The sequence below is a fragment of the Mustela nivalis genome, assembly GCF_964662115.1.
Source record: "Mustela nivalis genome assembly, chromosome: 15".
NCBI lineage: Eukaryota > Metazoa > Chordata > Mammalia > Carnivora > Mustelidae > Mustela > Mustela nivalis.
Genome location: NC_139034.1, coordinates 9,120,043 through 9,137,914, shown reverse-complemented (window position 1 = coordinate 9,137,914; position 17,872 = coordinate 9,120,043). Strand labels below are relative to the sequence as shown.

Genomic DNA, 17,872 nt, shown 5'->3' with positions numbered 1-17,872 from the left:
TTACATCTCCACTCTGGTTCCTCATTGGCAAGGCTTGTTCTGTGACTGCCTGTCTACCCCATTGTGAATCAGTTTACACTGAGTTCACAAATGTGCATCGCGGCATACATTACCTATAGCCTATAAGTTGCCGTTGGCCACCGTCTCCTTCACCAGAATGTTCATTTGTGGGCGGGGACTTTGTTGGCCTTATTCATTTCTGCAGTTCCAGAACCTAGAATTCTGATACACAGTAGGCACTCAATATATATGTTAAATGATGAATCAAGGATGAAAATATATACTTAAAACATACATTTCTGCAGTGCCTGGATGGCTCAGTGGATTAAAGCCTCTGCCTTCAGCATGGGTTATGATCTCAGGGTCCTGGGATCGAGCCCCGCATCAGGCTCTCTGCTCAGCGGGGAGCCTGCTTCCCCCTCCCTCTCTCTGCCTGCCTCTCTGTCTGTTTGTGATCTTTCTGTCAAATAAATAAATAAAATCTTATAAAAAAATCAAACATATATTTCTTTAAAGAAAACTTTACGTCCACGTAGGGCTTGAACTCAATGCCAAGATCAAGAATCGCATGTTCTACCAACTATGCCAGCAAGGCACCCCTATTTGCCAACATTTTGACATAGGACCAAAGCCTTTTCTTTGAGCCTGGTGCCCTCACTTGGGATCCTTGCTGTCTCTTTTTTTGCATAAATCACACCTATAAAGTGTTATCCACTGTTTTAAATTTCAACTTCTTAAGAGGTGGCATGAAATTTTAGAGTCCTGAAAAAGACTTCCAGGACAGAATTCTTCCATATTCTTCTGATTTTCCCCCAACCTCCCCACACTTAAAGGAAATCTTTAAATCGATTTTCCTTTATTGAGTCTTTCCAAATAATTTCACTTAGTTCTCAAAGAAATAGCCCTTTCTTTTCATACTCATTGTATCGGTTTACATAATATCAAGTTGGTTGACATAGTAGGTAACTAAATCACTTAATTACCATAACATGTACTATGGGCATAAACTACTTTAGGAGCAGACACCACACAACTCAAAGGGGTGTGAGCGAGCTGGAGGGCTGCCACGTTCACTGGGCCTGGCACGTGGACTCAGAGGAGGGTGGAAAATAAAACCTGTTCTGCTGTATAACACTCCTGGCACAAGCACATGGCCACTCTGATAAAAAGTAGTGTGGACCCCACCCAAGAGAATGGGCAAAGCAAAATTAGGTCAGCTCAGTGCAACAGGGATCCAAACAGAACCAGACAAGAAATTTCCTTCTGCTTCTCCTGGCCAAGGAAATACCCAACGTGCAAAGGAACTGGAGTTTGCTTATAGCCATGATGAAAGTTGGGTTTTGATAGGTGTAATTATCTCGTATCATCAGTTAATAAACAGAACATAGTTCTCACTCTCTGGGAAGAAGGACAGAACAGTGATTCTCAATCCTGAATAAATTATTTCCTCCAGATATGTGGACTTCTGAACCCAGAATGACCCTAACATTAGACTCTTGCTTTCTTCACCTGGTAACATTTTATACCAAACCCAGATGTCTCAACTACCCTATTGTTGTGCCCATCCGTCTCCCCTGTGCTGATGCAGATGTTGGCCTTGGCTATGGACCTCCTCCCCAAGCACACTCACCATCCCATCATTCACTGAGATCCTCTCCCTACTGGCGAGAAACTGTGGGATCAGTAATGGGCTCTAAAAGCAACATCCCATGTTTATGATCCCGCAGGCGTTTCAGCTACAGCTTTTGAATCCTCCTGTGGAATGTGAAGGATGAAGGTCAAAGCCAAAATCCTTTCCTCTGGGGCACTCCCACACATGTGTATGACCCTTGCTTTCATCAGACCATAGCTGAGGTTCACACCCTGCCCTCTCTGGTGCATTGGCAAGTCAGTTTGTTAGATGAAGATGTGAGCCAGTTCGGCTGCTCTGACTGACATTACAGGGCCCACTTCGGGATGACCTGAGAATGGTGGCAGGCAGGGGAACCTCTGAAGCCCACGGAAAGGGTTGTTCCAGTAGCAAAACCTGGACCTATCCCGTAAGCCCCATTCACAGGTGAGAAGGGGCTGCTACATGGGAAGATAGAGCCTCCAGCCTGCCTGGAGGGCACAAGCCCTTGCTGGGACCTCAACACCAGATGCCAGGCAACATCTAATCTGTGTAACCACTTCCTGGGCTCCGAGTCATTTCTCCATCATTTGGCTTCCTTTGGAGTTTGCTTAAAGCGAGGACATGCTCTTCAGTCCAATGCACGTACTTGGTCTGTTTGGTAGGTATATTTTCAATGATAAATTAGGAGCCTCTCCGTTTCCTTTTCAGCATGTGTCTGAGTCCCATCACCTTGAAGGTCTGATAGGGTTTCTGAACTTGTGAGGCTGAAGGCCAGACCCCCGATAAACATCTCTGTGAGGCTTCCCCATGTGTGGTCCACCAAACCCAGCGATGAAGATGTGGGCAAGGTTCTCTGACTGGCACTGCGAGGCATCCCAACACCCAGCCTCAGCTCAAATCAATTAGAAGCCGAATCTTTGGGGGCAGGACCAGGACAGTAGCCTTTCTTAGAAGACCCCCAGGAGATTCTGAGCTGCTGGAGCTGAGAACCACTGGCTATGTGTTTCTCTCTTTCCAAGATTAAGACAGAGCCCTCAGGTTCTGGAACCAATTCTGTCTTTTGATCTGTATTCTACTAAGCACTTGTAGACTTACTAGTTACCATAGACTGAGGCCTTAATGTATGCCAGATACTCTGTCATGTACGTCCATATACAGTATCGGAAACCTATAAATAATCCTGTAAGGTAGATAATTGTTATTCTCATTTTTAAGTGTTTTATTTTTATTTTTTTTTTAGCTAAGAAGACAGATTCTGAAAGGTGAAGTTGAACAAAATTCACACAGATGGGTCAGTAAAGAAGCCAGTATCTCCATCTATGTTTAATCTGATTCCAAAGTTCAAGCTTTCCCCATTAGGCCATGCTGTCTCTCAGCCTTCAATGACTATAAGAACTATGGGTCGAATGTTTGGATTTGAAGTGCTTTTTTCCCCAAATTCCATCCATAGAGAATCTGGGCCTGGGAAGACTATTCTTCTGGAGCTATTGACATGAAAATAACTGTCTGTTCAAGAGGCTCAACACATTTGCTAGCGTAATCTAATTTTGGAGAACAAGAAGCTAGAGGATGATTTTGAGATAAATTCCATTTGTGTTTTCAATCAAGAGGTCAATGTTATTGATTACGTAACAACCCATGCTCTTTGCTTATTTTAATCCTGGAGGAAATAGTAACCTTACCCATTAAACTCCCCCGGCCCTGATTTTGAGGACTTATCTGACCACGTCAGGCACGGGACAATGGAATTACGTCATAAGCTATCGAAACAGAGAGCCTTTCTAATTGCAGAAGCAACTCCCCAGGGATAAAGAATCCATAGAATTACCCTAGAAGAACTTGTGGGGAGAGACTTCCCTTCACTCTCCACACCCCCGGATTGACAGCCCTGTTTGGGGTCACCCCAAGGTTGGCCACAGCAACTCTGGGTCCTATAACAACTGTGACAAGACCAAAAATCCGAGTTGAGTTATGCAATCACCAGCTCATGTAGAACTTTGAAAAAAATCACACGTAGCTTATGAAGGTAACATCCCCTTGTAAACTGGACAAGGAAGTTCCACAGGCAGGGTCAAGGAGGAGCACGATGTTGGCGATATTAGCCCACTCTTGGGGTACTCCCAGCCTGAACCCTGAAATACTATTCTATTGAAACAATTGATAAGTATAATGGTTAGCACAGTGCCTGGAGCTTCATGGGAGGTTCACAAGTATTTGCTGAGTAAATAAGGGAGTTGGGGACAGAGACAACATCTCCCCGGGATTTTTTGTATTAATGGAATTATTGCGTTGTATAAATCTCACAAGGATTCCCAAGTGAGGAAACTGAGCTGCAGGGAGCACAGAGCTAATACGTGGGGGAAACAATTTCCAAATCAGTTCTGCTGCCTTTCGGCCTCATACTCTTCTCTGTATCACCTACAAGAGTATCACGAGAGACGACATGCCGTCTGTCTGGCATGATGGGCTCCAGCTTTCACCCAGCCATCCTCCCTATACAAGGTCTCTGGTTTGGCCTCGAAAGAGAAACCCAGGCAGAGGCAGCGGCATGCTCAAAGGCCCCAAGGAGGAAAAGCTCAGGACCTGGTGGGGAGGGGGATGGTCCACCGTGCCACGGACCGACTCCAAACCTGCTGCTTCTGGGTCCAGATCTCGGTTTTGCCACTTCGTTCGTGGTGTGACTCTGCCAGCGAGAGCATTAACTGTCCACACCTTCATTTCCTCACCTGTACAACGAGAAGCCATCTGCCTCCCTTCAGGCTTGGTACACGATCTTCCCTGTCACTGATGAACAAGCTGGAGCTTCCCAGAGGAGAAAACCATCCCGTGGCAGGAAGGTAGGATGAGACCATGCACGTGGAGGGTGAGGCCCGATGCTCCACAAATACTGGCTCTTATTTTTAGCATTGGGGGGCCCATCAAGCAGTCCGATTTGACTGCAGGTAGGATACGGGCAGAAGCATCTCTCTGTTCAGAGCACTTGGCACTGCTTGGTATCTATTAGACATCCATTAGAACACAGCCCCTTAACCTTGTGGACCCTTCCTGGTAAAACAGAGGACGTAATAGGTAAGGATTACAGGAGATGAAACAGCCGAAAGCGTGCTGTACAAGGCCTGACATGTGTAAATGTTGTACGAATCTGGCTTCTTCCAGAGGCAACTCCAGGCCTGCTGGTCCTTTTCAAAGCAAGGCAGTACAAGCTTAGTATTTTTCAAACTGAGGTCCAGGGAACACAGGCATTCCGTGGGATGCTAATAGTGTTCTAGGACAACCTACTAGAAACTCAAACCCTAAGCACTGCTGTGTAGTTGTCTATGCTGGTTTTCAGGAAGGCGCCGTTGAGACAGGAGCACAGAGATTCAATCAGTACAGCCCCGGGATCAGGAGCAGAGAGGCAGATGGATGAAACCAAAGAGAGGGTCCCAAGGAGCCACAGGTTCATGGTGAATTTCTGTACACAATAGAGATGGCGTTTTATCAACTCGATGGGGAAAAGACATTTTACTCAGTGAACGGCACTGAAGAAACTAACTAGCTGTTTCATTTCTGCCTTTCATTCCACACATCAAAGATTCTACAATGTACACGGAAAACAGATGTAATGATTTTTAAGTCATTTTTGAAATCCCCATCTAGGGACCATTCAAACTTCCACGCTCAGGGAAAAAAAAAAAAAAAAAAAAACCACAAAAAACAAAAAAAACACCTCACTGTTTAAACACAGCAGTAGGGGCGCCTGGGTGGCTCAGTGGGTTAGGCCGCTGCCTTCAGCTCAGGTCATGATCTCAGGGTCCTGGGATCGAGTCCCACATCAGGCTTTCTGCTCGGCAGAGACCATGCTTCCCTCTCTCTCTCTCTCTCTCTGTCTGCCTCTCTGCCTGCTTGTGATCTCTATCTGTCAAATAGATGAATAAAATCTTTTAAATAAATAAATAAATAAATAAACACAGCAGTAAATCAATGCATGTTTAGGGTTCCCGAAGAATCAGCCACACGACCTCCTTCTGCCCAGCATTCTTGTTCCGTTTCGGAGCTTGTGTGTTTGCCCGCTGCCCCAGTGGCCGGGATGCTCTCCATCCAGCCCCGGCATGGCTGACTCTTTCTCACCCTTCAAGTTCAGCTCCAATGTCACCTCCTCAGAGAGGCCTTGCCTGTCACCACCTCATCTGTGGCGGGCCTCACCCAATTCAGTCACTGTAACACACAGCCCTGTTCATGCCCTCCCCACACATCACAGTGTCTAATGCTCTGTCTTGTTTGCCCCCGTTAGAGCGCACACTCCTTGAAGGCAGCCAGTCTCATTCACTTCTTTATTGCTTGAAATAGTGCCAAGGACAAACTACCTGCTTAACCGTATTTCTTGAATGAAGCAATGAATGAATGACCCCTTCCTCGGTTTAAGTATCTGCTCAGTGTCTGAGCGACAGTCTCTTTCAAGAAAGCTGACATGTTTTTCCCTTAACCATTATAGAATCCTTATCAATACATCCGTTTTCAATCTTCTGTTTTATTTTTATTTTATTTTATTTTATTTTATTTTTTTTTTTTTAATATAATTTTTTATTTTTTATCTGTTTTATTTTTAAGTGCCTGCCCACCTGTATTTGGTTTCTCTCTCGTATCTCTTGAGTTGAAGAAATCCTACTTATTGTAAAACTAAGTCTTTGAAAAGGCACGGGTTCATAACTTTGGCAACTAATGTGTTAGCTGATTTTATTTAATACTTTGACACCAAAAGATGACAGATACTACCTCCAAACCATTCTTTGTTCACTTTCTGATGCACGCTTAGCCTGCTGGCCCCACATTCAGGGGTTCATGGTGGACTGTCATAGGGGGAAGGGGCTCCATTTGTCAGCGTTCTGTCTACACAGACGGCAGAAAGGACATGCCTGAGTGTGCTGCTCTCTATGTGCCAGACAACACGTCCTCTCCCTGCTTCTATGTCGTGTGCTCACAGCAGCATCAGACCCAGACACGTACCCGTGAGAAGACTAACCTCCTGTGGCTGTGAACCCCCCTTACATGATGTGACCTGCTCCCAACACATTTCCCTATTGGCATCTTCAGGCCTAGAATTCCTTTCTTCTCTTTTCACTCTTCCCTCTGGACCTTGAACATCTGCCTGACTAAAATGCTTTTCCTGAGTAAATATGCACTCTAGACGATAGTTCTCCTCAGCAAAGTCACACAGAGAAGAAACAGGAGAGTGACTGTGGCTGACCGGATTTCCCAAAGATGGCCACAGTATCTCCCATCTCACCTCCTCTCCCTGGGGTGTGACGCTGACATTCCTCCTGCCACATGATGTGATTTATATCCACTTCCCTTCCATCTGGGTGATGCTGTAAGGCCGAAGAGATGCTGGGTGACTTCTGAGGAGAGATCACTAAAACACCATATACTTTTGCCTTGCTCTTTGGGGATGCTTCCTCACGGGTCCCAGCTGCCATGTTCTGAGTTGAGTTTGAGGTGTCTGTGGACATCACTGGAAGCATGTGGGTTCCAGGTACCCTGGCTAGAGGTGAGACTCTGGTAGCCACTGGTGTCAGGTGCTGACGAACGCTGTCCAGAATTGTGAAGGGAAGGGAGTGAATGACCTAGAAGAGAACCCTGGAGAACACCCCCTCACCCCCAGGGCCCAAGCGGAACCCTTCCCCCATGCTGACTTGCACAGCTAATTCTTCAATCAGGTCCTTTAGATTCTAGCCCCCCACCCCCCACCTCCATTTCTGATGCCACCTTGTCTAGGCTCTGGTGACTTCTTGATTGGATTACTACAAGTTTCTCATTGGTCTTCCCCTTCTAATCAGGACGGATTGATGTCCACACTGCAGCTAAATGTCATTCTGAGAAATTAGTCATCGACTTGAAATCTTTCAGAAGTCCTCTATGTCATTTTCATAAAATCCGAACTTAATAGCTTAATAAATCAGGGCTTTGGGATTTAGAACTCGACCTTTCTTGCTCCATGTCACCCAACATAGTCTGCTGTAGCCACACAAAACCCACAGTGCTCCAGTATGCAGGGTTCTTCTGCAGGTGCCCTCCCCCATCTCCTTTCCTTAAACCTGATGCCTCCTCCTCTCTCCTTTCCTGGATCCGAATAACCTTACTTCTTGAAAGTTCCGTTCAAGTAGCATTTCCTCTGGGAGGCCTTCACTGCCAAGCGATCTGATTTAGATGCTCTTTTTGTGTTCCCACATTATCTTATTTATGTACCCATTATGGCTCTCAACACTCTGCATCATTGCAATTCATTATTGATGGGTCTGTTTCCTTCGCTGACCTGAATACACAAAGTCTCATTCAACTTTGTGTTCTCGGCAGCTGGCGCAGTAGACATGTAACTACACACCAAATTAGGACATCATTCCTAACATTTATTGAGTGCCTTCAAAGTCATCCTTGCTCCCTGAATCCTCGTCTCACTATGTGTGAAGTGGACACCCACAGAATTTCTCTATTCTGACAGGAGTCTCCTCAAGCGGGGCTGTGAAGGGGGGTCTGCCTGTAGAACCCGTGCTCTTGACCACACCACATGACCTCTGGCCTCCTTCTGGATATTTTACTTACATTTCGTCTTGTTTTTTGTTTTTTTTTTTTTTTTTCCCAAGGAACTTTACCTTCTGCATTGGAAGCTCCCTGAGCACAGGAGTCATGCCTTCTTCATCTTTATGTCCCTTGGAACAACGGATACGACGCTTTTCCCATAATGCCTCCTTCCCCACAGTCATGACCTACCTAAGAAATCAGCGTGGGGTTTCATACCAAGTTTCTAAAACACTATTAGAGCAACTGTGACCCTGAAGTGCACCAAATGTATCTCAAGTCCGTTTCACAACCTTCCTACATGATACTGTTATGTCTACCATTTTGTGAATGAGGAATGTGGGCTCAGGAGGCTAGGAGGTGGGAAGCAGTATGGTCACCAAGGGGCCAACAGGGGCTGGGAAAGAGACCAAGACCTCGGCCAGAGACACTTAAGGGGATTCTCCTGGAGACACACACCACGTGGGACCGAGGGTTGGAAGCCCTCCCAACTGCGGATGAGACAGTACCCCCTGCAGCCCACAGCCAGCCATGGTGGTGGTGGTGGTGGGGGGGGGTCTTCAGATCTCTCTAATCCAGGATGTCATCTCTATGCCTGCATTACATTCACTTCACAAAACTTCTTTCCACAAGTTTTCAGGAGGACCAGCCTTTTCTTTGCCTTAGTCTCAGGTGTCTCCAGGATCCTTAAATGGATCAACTTTCCATAAAGGAAAGGAAGCTTTTTGAATGCCAGAACAAATGATACATTTTTTTCCAGTAAAAGCTTTCAAAAGGCCCCAGCGTTCTTCAGCATGAGGTGTACATTATCTCTGTCTGTCCTAAGTTATTAAATGCCTCAAAATCACTGCAGACTCTGGGAGAAATTCGGTGAGTTCACCCAGAGTAATTACCCCAGAAGTACAATGGTCGTTTCAGCTTTCTACCAAATCTTCACGTCTGAAGTCACAGCTTTGGACGTGGGGCACGTGGGGTACAGTCTGAGCACAGGAATTTCGTTTCCTCGGCTGGGCCTGTCCACACTGCCTGGCAGTGTTGGCCTCTTAAGAGCAAATGCTTGTAAAGTTGTGGTACCTCCATACCACGGAGCACTGTGATCTGACCCCCCAAGCCTGGTCCTCTTCGTAGGCTCCCAGCAAAAGGCTCCTCTCATCCCGGTTGTGTGAGCTAAGTCCTGACACTCCCCTTCCTGTGTCCCCAGCCAGCTGACTTGGTGCCAAGTCCTGACCCCCTGAGGCCTCATCACACTCACTCTGGCTCCTTCCACACCACAGCCAGGAGCACTTTCTGGGAGTACAAATCTCCCCACCCCTCCCTGCTTTGGCAGAAGTTCATAAACCTGATCGCAGTTTGTAACTAACTCAATTAATGTAATTTCACATCAGTTCTAATCAGTAGCTGTATATGGAGTATACAGAGCATTATGATGTACAGAAATCAGAGAGTACACGGCCCCCACTGTGTTCACGACAGGAATTTAAAAATACATCTGTTGAACACAGTGCAGCAACCGATAAGATTTTTAGGATGATAAATCTATGGAACACTGGGAAAGTGGGGAGCTTCCATTGTTACATCTGATCATCTAATCCACTGACATGTAATTTTGCAAGTTTACCTTCCTCATCATTCTATCATCTACGGTTTTTTCCTTAAAATCCATGCAAAAACTCTGGCAGGTTAAACAAAACTAGCCACAGAACTCCAACGAGAAAATGTTCATTTCTGCAGCTGAAAATCAACACAGTTAGGAAAATGGTTTCTACCTGAAGGAAAAAGGCTCCCAGCAAATGGAAGTTTCAGTGAAAAACAACACAATCATTGTGTTTGTTCCAAAATGTGCACAGGCAGCATGATTTCACTGTTTTCTTTCTGGGCCCTGCAGGGAATGGAGAAACACTTTGTAATGACATGGCTGAGTATAGTAAAATCAAGATTGTACCTTATTCTTCTGCAGTTTTCCTTATTAATGACCTAACATGCCATTTCCCAAATTTGTTGGGTGAGCAGGGTATCCCTCATAGAATGCGAGCAGGTCACACCTCAGTCCAGTTTGAATGTGTCTTGTTATCAGCCACAATTCAGAGTTCCCTAAATCCGAAGGACCTGAAGGTTCCTCAAAAGAAGTATTTGGGGAGACAGTGGGAAGTACTGGATTTATGACATTCGATTCACCCAGGGCGTCTCTCTGCTCCAACGGAAGGAAAAATGATTTCTACAACTGCCACATTTGAAAACTCGAGACTGCTATGTTTTATTCAACCCACCTCCCTCCTTTTGAGCCAGTGACTGGGGAACAGGCTGCTTTCCATCCTAACCATGAGAGCAACCAGTAAATGATGACCCTCTACGTCCAATTATGTGTGGATACAGAGAGCTAAGTATGAGCCCTGGAATACAAAATCCAGCCTACTGCTCGTCCTCTGGCTCCCTGCCTCATCTGCAAAGAAGCACAGGGTTCTCTGGTACAGCCTCCTAGCCAGCGAAGAGCCCTACCTACAAACAGTCAATGGCATTAGAAGCTTCGCTCTTCATTTGTTAGCTCGCTGGCTGCTCTCATTGCTGAAAAACCAGAAGGCTTTTCCTTGTACTTAATATGGTCTCTGCCCTCTCCGCCTCTCTGTCCCCGTCGAACCACAATGGCAAAAACATCCTCCAGATGGCAACCTTTCAAATGCTGTAAAGACAAGTGCCCATCCTCTCCCCTTCAATTTCCCATGATGGTTCCTGAAGTAATTTGTTTTATTGAGAATGCTTCAGGTCAACTCCAGTTTGGCAGTGACCTTACAGAAAAATGATACTGAACGTGGGAGGAGTTCTACCCCAGGGAGACTCGAACCCGGGTGATTAGAATCACCTGTGAACCTTCCAGAGCATCAAAATTGGGGATGCCCGGCATCTGAACATCTGTGCAACTCCCCATTGACTCTGCTCATCACCCAGGTTTGGGAATGACTCATCAAATCAGGGTAGTGGGACCATTTTTCCTGATCTTCAAACAGAATTTTGCTTATTTGAAAACAATTAGGAGGCAACATAGGAACATTTAATTAAGTCTTCATGTCAAGGGCAAATCATTGACAACAGGTGAGGAAATTCAAGAAAGGAACCAATTTTTTAGGTGAATTATAATAAGCAACATGCTACAGGATGGCATAAGCTAGTTTCTTTGGGAATCAGGTCCGTAGTAGCTGCCTGGTGAGTTCCTGAGAGTTAAATTAAGAGACTCTCCTTGGAGAACCCGGGGCTGGGAGGGAGGGGAGTAAGTATTTGAATCAAGCTTAGAAATTCTATTACTGGAGAGTATTAGGAGTTAGTATTCTTGATTTCTTGCTACACTTAGTATCTCCAATCCCTTTGACTGTTTTTGATTTCCTGATCTCTCTGTGGGGCTCTCTCTGTAGGCATAGTAGTCTGACTGCATCTCTGTGGATGTCAATATCTTTCTACTTCACCTTTCTCCACCTGTTCTGTAAAGCTGTGTGTATATTGAAGCGTGCAGCTGACTTTCCAAACAAGCCGTTTGACTCCTTCCTAGGTGGTAGATTCCTCAAGGTCAAAGACTATGCCTTTGACTTTCTTAATGACCCAGGGTGAGCATGTAAGTGTTGGTTATTTGTAAAAATCTTTGATCTTCTCCAAGTCTCCCAAAACGTTGAAAAGGAGGGAATACTTTCTAACTCGTTCTATAAGGCCAGCATTACTCTGACACCTGAGCCAAAGATCATTCAAAAAACTACAGACCAGTATCCCTTAAAATATTCATGCAAAAGTCATGTACAAAGTACTGACAAAGCAAATTCAGCAGCATATTTCAAGGACTGTATACTAAGACCACATGGGACTTACTCCCAAAATGCAAGGATTGTTCAACTTATGAAAATCACTATAATACATTAACAAAGCTAAGCAAAGCAAAAAAAAAAAAAAAAAAAAAAAAAAGTCTTTTCACAAAACTCAATACCTTTCCTTGATACAAACACTCAAACTACAGATAAGAAATTTCCTCAACATGAAAGCCATACATGAAAATGCCCAGCTAACATCACACTCAGAGGTGCAAGATTGAAAGCTTTTTCTCTAAGATCAGGAACAAGGCAAGGATGCCTGATTTCACTTCTAGCCAGAGCAATAAGGCTGTTGCCTTATTATATAAGAAATAAAAGACATACAAATTTGAAAAAGATGACGTAAAATTTTCTATTTGTGAATAATGTGATCTTAGATACAGAAAACCCCAAAGATTGCCCCACAAACTCTCAGAATAAACAAACTCAGCAATGTTGCATGACATAAAATCAACACACAAAAATCGGTTTCTTCTCTATACACTAACAATGAACAATCTGAAAAAGAAAATTAACAATCCATTTAGAATACCATCAAAACAATAAAATACTTAACAATAAACTTAACCAAGGAGGTGAAAGATTGTTACATTGAAAACTATAAATAAATATTGCCGAAAGAAATGAAAGCAACACAAATAAACAGACATCTTCCAGGAAGACAGATTCAATGCAATCCTGCTCAAAATCTCAACAGAAACTTTTGTTGTCCTAAAATTAAGTCCTAAAATTCATATGAAATTCCACGGGACCCTGAACAGCTAAAATAATCTTGAAAATGAACAACAAAGATGGGGGCCTCATACTTCCTGATTTTAAAACTTAATACAGCAATAAAAAGTGTCACAGCGGCATAAGAACAGACATATTGACCAGTGGAACAAAATAAACCCTCACATATACGGCCAATCGACTTCTGATACAAATGCCAAGATCATTCAATGGGAAAAGAACAGTTTTTTCAACAAGTAGTGCTGGGTAAACTGGATATCCACATGTAAGACAATGAAGTGGGACCCTTACCTAATGCCATGTTTAAAAATTAACTCAAAATAGATAAAAGACTTAAATATAAGAGCTAAAACTCTAATAAAACTTTTACTAGAAAACAGAGGAGAAGTTTTGTGACTAGATTTGGTAGTGATTTCTAGGATGCGACACCAAAGGCAAAAGAAAAAGAAAAAACAGATCCACTGGACTACATCAAAAAGGATACGATCTGTAAGACAGTGGAAAGCGAGAAAATATCTCCCTGGAAAGGGATGAATATTCAGCACTTAAAAAGAACCCCTACAAAGAATTCAATTTTTAAAAATATACAACCCAATTTTAAAAACAAAAAGCTTGAATAGACATTTCTCTGAAGAAGTTATACAAATGGCCAGGGAGCCCATGAAAATCTGCTCAACATCACTCGTCATCAGGGAAAGGCAAATCAAAACCACAGTGAGATCCCCTCACACCAGTTGGGACGGCCACTACCAAAAACATTCCAGTGAAGTGGAAACAATTGTTGGTGGGGTTATACAGAAACTGCCGTGCTGGGGCATCACCGGTGGGGAACGTAAAGGCGTATAGAAAAACAGCATGGAAAACAGTTCCTTAAAAAGCTGGCTCAGTCGGTTAAGCATCTACCTTTGGCTCAGGTCAGGATCGCAGGGTCCTGCAACTGAGTCCCGCTTCAGGCTCCCTGCTCAGCGAGGCATCTGCTTCGCCCTCTCCCCCTCCACCCATTCATTCTCTCAATCTTTCTCTCCCTTACCCTCTCTCTCAAATAAATAACATCTTGGGGGGGAGAAAAGGTAAAATAGAATTAAGTGGTCCAGCAATCTCTTGTATAGACTTGAAAGAGCTGAAGTCAAGGACTCGGATATTTGTCCATCTGTGTTCATAGCGGCTTTAACACCCAAATGTCCAAGAGATGAATGGATAAAAATGTGGCATGCTATGAAGTGTTACCAAGTACTAACAAAGGAGATGCTGACACGTGCCTCAACATGAAGCTTAAACACGTTACATAAGTGCAACGAGTACAATAAGTGCAATAAGCGAGACATAAAAGTACAAATATTATAGGATTTGAATGAGTGACCTACAGCAGGCAAAGTCATAAAGACAGAAAGCAGAAAAGGAGTTACTGGGGCCAGGGGTGGGGAGGTATTATTTAATGCATACAAAGTTTCTGTTTGGGAAGATGAAAAATCCTAGAAATCAATGGTGTTGACAGTTGCATAACATTGTGAATGTGCTGTCACTCCACTGCACTTAAAAATGGTTAAAATGGGGCACCTGGGTGGCTCAGTTGGTTAGGCGTCTGCCTTCGGCTCAGGTCATGATCTCAGGGCCCTGGGATTGAGCCCCGCATCAATCTCCCTGCTTAGCAGAGCCTGCTTCTCCCTCTCCTGTGCCCGCTGCCTTCCCTCCTTGTGCTGTCAAATAAAATCTTTAAAAAAAAAATGGTTAAATGCCAAACTGTATGTCTTGTGCTTTTTCCACAATAAAACACTCTGATAATGACAGCCACAGCGAAGGGATGGGCCGCAAAGTTCTACCTACTTGAAATCTGGATCTACTACGTTCCAGCTGAGTGACTGTGGGAAAATGCCTCCGCCTTGGAGAGTTTTCGTTTCTTCTTGTAAAATGAGGATTCCACATGTCCATGGAGGTCATTGTCAAGATCGAAAGCAAAATGCTGAGTATAACAACAGCCTCTCATGCCATCAACCAACAAATGATGGGTTGTTATTGCAGCAGCTCTGGAAATAAAAAAAAGTACTATGTTATCACAGAAAACATCGAGGGGCTCCTGAGTGGATCAGCTTGTTAAGTGACAGCCTTTGGTTCAGGTCATGATTCTAGGATCCGGGGATCGAGTCCCACATTAAGCTCCTCGCTCAGTGGAGAGTCTGCTTCTACCTCAGGTCTCCTCCGCTCTCACATCTCTTTCAGTCTCTCCCTCTTTCTCAAATTAAAATAAATAAAATCTTTTTAAAAAATTAAAAAAAAAAAAGAAAACACAAATGCACAAAGTTTAAAAAAAAAAAAGCTTCAAAAGAAGAGAAACAGGTACTGGGTAACGAAGGAACTTGAATAAAGGGAGGGGAAGTCTTGGCTTTGCAACGGTTCACGAGCAGCTCTCGAGAGTGCAGACACTTTCATTGATTAAAGTTTCCACACAAGGTGTGTGATACAGATGTTTATAAGAGAGAATGCCATCTAAGGTCCCCAGTGATGATCTAGTTCACCCATTACTGCGCTCCTTCAGAGAGATGAGTACCCGAGAGTGTTTCCGGGATGGTCACCCAAGAGCGAGGGAGGTGGATTACACAGAAAGGCAGGATTAGCGCCTACTTACTGAGTCAGTGAGCGGGGGAGCAGGGCTTCGAGTACTCCAGCACAGGGGGAATACCCCAAACATACCGATTTTGCTACACTGGGAGGGGCAAGGAGTGCTAAAAATGCTGCCCTTTAACCTATTTGCCCCTCTCAGAGTCTGTGATCCTAAATTTACATTTTTAATCTTGGGATTTGGGGAAAGACAGTGCTACTATGGAAAGATGGATGCGAGGTGCGTGAGGATCACACGTGACTGCGCGTGCTGTTTTACACGTGCTGAAGGCTGTTCTGGGACAATCTCTTTGGGTAACAAAGGGAGTAAGTTCGCAGCAAAAGCAGTAAGGCCGTTCTGCTAGTGTATCCAGTTGAACTGGAACCACCCAGGGGTAAGGGGCACCGTGTCTAGGCAGTCGAAGAAACCCTGCCTAACTTTTGACTCTCCAAAAACTATTATGAGTCTACTGTTGTCCTGTTACTGATAACATCCGCAGGCCATTAACACACCGTTTGTATATGTTTTATATACTTTGTTCTGACAACAGAGCTAGAGAAGAGAAAATGTTAAGAAAAATCCTAAGAGAAACCATGTTCATAGTACTACATTTATCGAAAAAAAATCCACTTTAAAGCAGACCCACACAGCCCAAACTTCCGTGTTGTTCATGGGTCAACTCTTCGAATTCGCAAAGATATTTTAGGCAGAGAGAAAAAAACACACTCAAAAGCCCACAAGCACAAATAAACCAACTTTAATAGATATTATTTTTTATTTATATAGCGCCTTCTTCAAGAACCTTAGATGCTTTACAGACATTATATCTAATTAATCCCCACAACAACCCTGTGAGGTAGGTATTACTCCCATTTTACAAGATAGGGAGACTGAAGCACAGAGAGGTTAAGTGACTTGCCCAAAGTCACACAGTTAAATTCACTGAAGAGCCAGGACCTGAGCGCCTTAGCCTCCCGGCTCCCAGTTAAATACCTCATGGGAGAATCTTTAATGAAAAGTGTCCTTAAAGAAAGTATCAAGAGTAGTATGTTATGAAAGTGAGGTCTTTCTACTGCCATCACCAAAAAGAAAAAAACCCGATACTGATGGTTAGAGGCAACAAGACCCATATATTACACGTCCTTTATTTCCCTTTTCCTGGTCTCACGGTTCCTGTCTTAAGCAATCTTCTAAAGGTGAAGTTTCCAAGACAGAAGCCATAGGACTTAGCAGTGAGACTTAATTTAGAATATTTACTTTCAGTTATGATAATTTATAGAAATTTTTATTCCAATATGCAAAAAATATGGGACAGCCATCCCAACAAACATGTACATGGTTAGAGAGCAGTCAGCCACCCTTTACTACCCCCGCCCCTCATTTCAATCACAGTCAACCAAGATACAACCTCACAATGCTTTCTAGATGGGTCATTTTTCTTACTAAATACCTGCAATTTCCCCCCCAACCTTAACCCTTTGTTTTCAAAGTATAAGCTTCAAAACATTTTATGTAGATGCAGCTGTACTAAGAGTAAAAAGGAAACTGAGAACCATCACCCCACAGTCCCTCCCCGGACAAATCATACTATTAAACATGGTGTAGATGTGAACAGTGTGTGACTACCAAAGAACTCAATAAAAATGCTAGAACTTGCTTTAATAGGAGATTTAACCTTGCTTTTACTGTATTTTTTAAAAATGCAAAATGTAGAAACAAACACAGCGTAGTATTCCAATGCTGTACCTCTATGCAAATGACTTCATCTATCTCTCTTATCCATGCTGTGGCCTGACTCAAGTGAAGACTGCCTCAGCCTCACTTTACGTCTCTCTGAGCTCAACGCTGCAGAAACACAGCCTCGAGTTCCAAGACAATTTGGTTTAAGCCTCAAAATAAAAAAATGTATCCACTTCCACGTCTGTGACCTTCCCCACATTCTCAGTCATGATTCTCTGTGCAATGTAGTCATTGGGCAGGCTACATAATTTGTACAAACCCACTCCAGCCAGCGTCAGGTTTTAGCAACTATAATCTTAAAAAGCAAGTTGTCAAAATACATCATATTCTCCCAGCACATCTGTTGAAACAGCCCGATTAGCCAAGTGACCCTGTTAAAGATCAGTTCATGGAACGAGTAGGTGAAGTCATTTCCTGAGCTAACAGATACAGATAATAAATGTTAATAAGTAGCAGCAGACAAAAAAGTTTTTTTTTCATATTCAACAGTATTAGTCAAAGAATTTTAGAAAATTACAGCAATTAAAAAAAAATTACTTCCTAAAGGGACTTGAAGAACATCCAAGGCCTGATCGCTGTGAGTTGGACTCTGTATTCAATCATCTCCTGCATGTTACCTTTGGCCACCGTCCGACAACTTAATGATGCGTGGAAAAGTGCCAACCGCCATGGTTCACGTGCACTTGACATGACATATATTACTTCTTCAAACTCCCAACAGAAGAAAGTCTTAACAAAGGCAAAGTGTAATCTCTGAACACTCTTCCAGTAAGGTTTGTGAAGATGGCG

General features: G+C 43.7%; 2 protein-coding genes across 2 annotated transcripts in view; one reads left to right on the top strand and one right to left on the bottom strand.

Annotated features, from left to right (window-relative positions):
* The window catches only part of LOC309848526 (ral guanine nucleotide dissociation stimulator-like), a 438,233-nt gene that overhangs the window by 149,001 nt on the left and 271,360 nt on the right, over positions 1-17,872 (top strand). The window lies entirely within an intron of this gene.
* LOC309848891 (uncharacterized protein) overlaps positions 1-17,872 on the bottom strand; it is a gene marked incomplete at its 3' end in the record, with an annotated part of 339,926 nt that overhangs the window by 65,947 nt on the left and 256,107 nt on the right. The window lies entirely within an intron of this gene.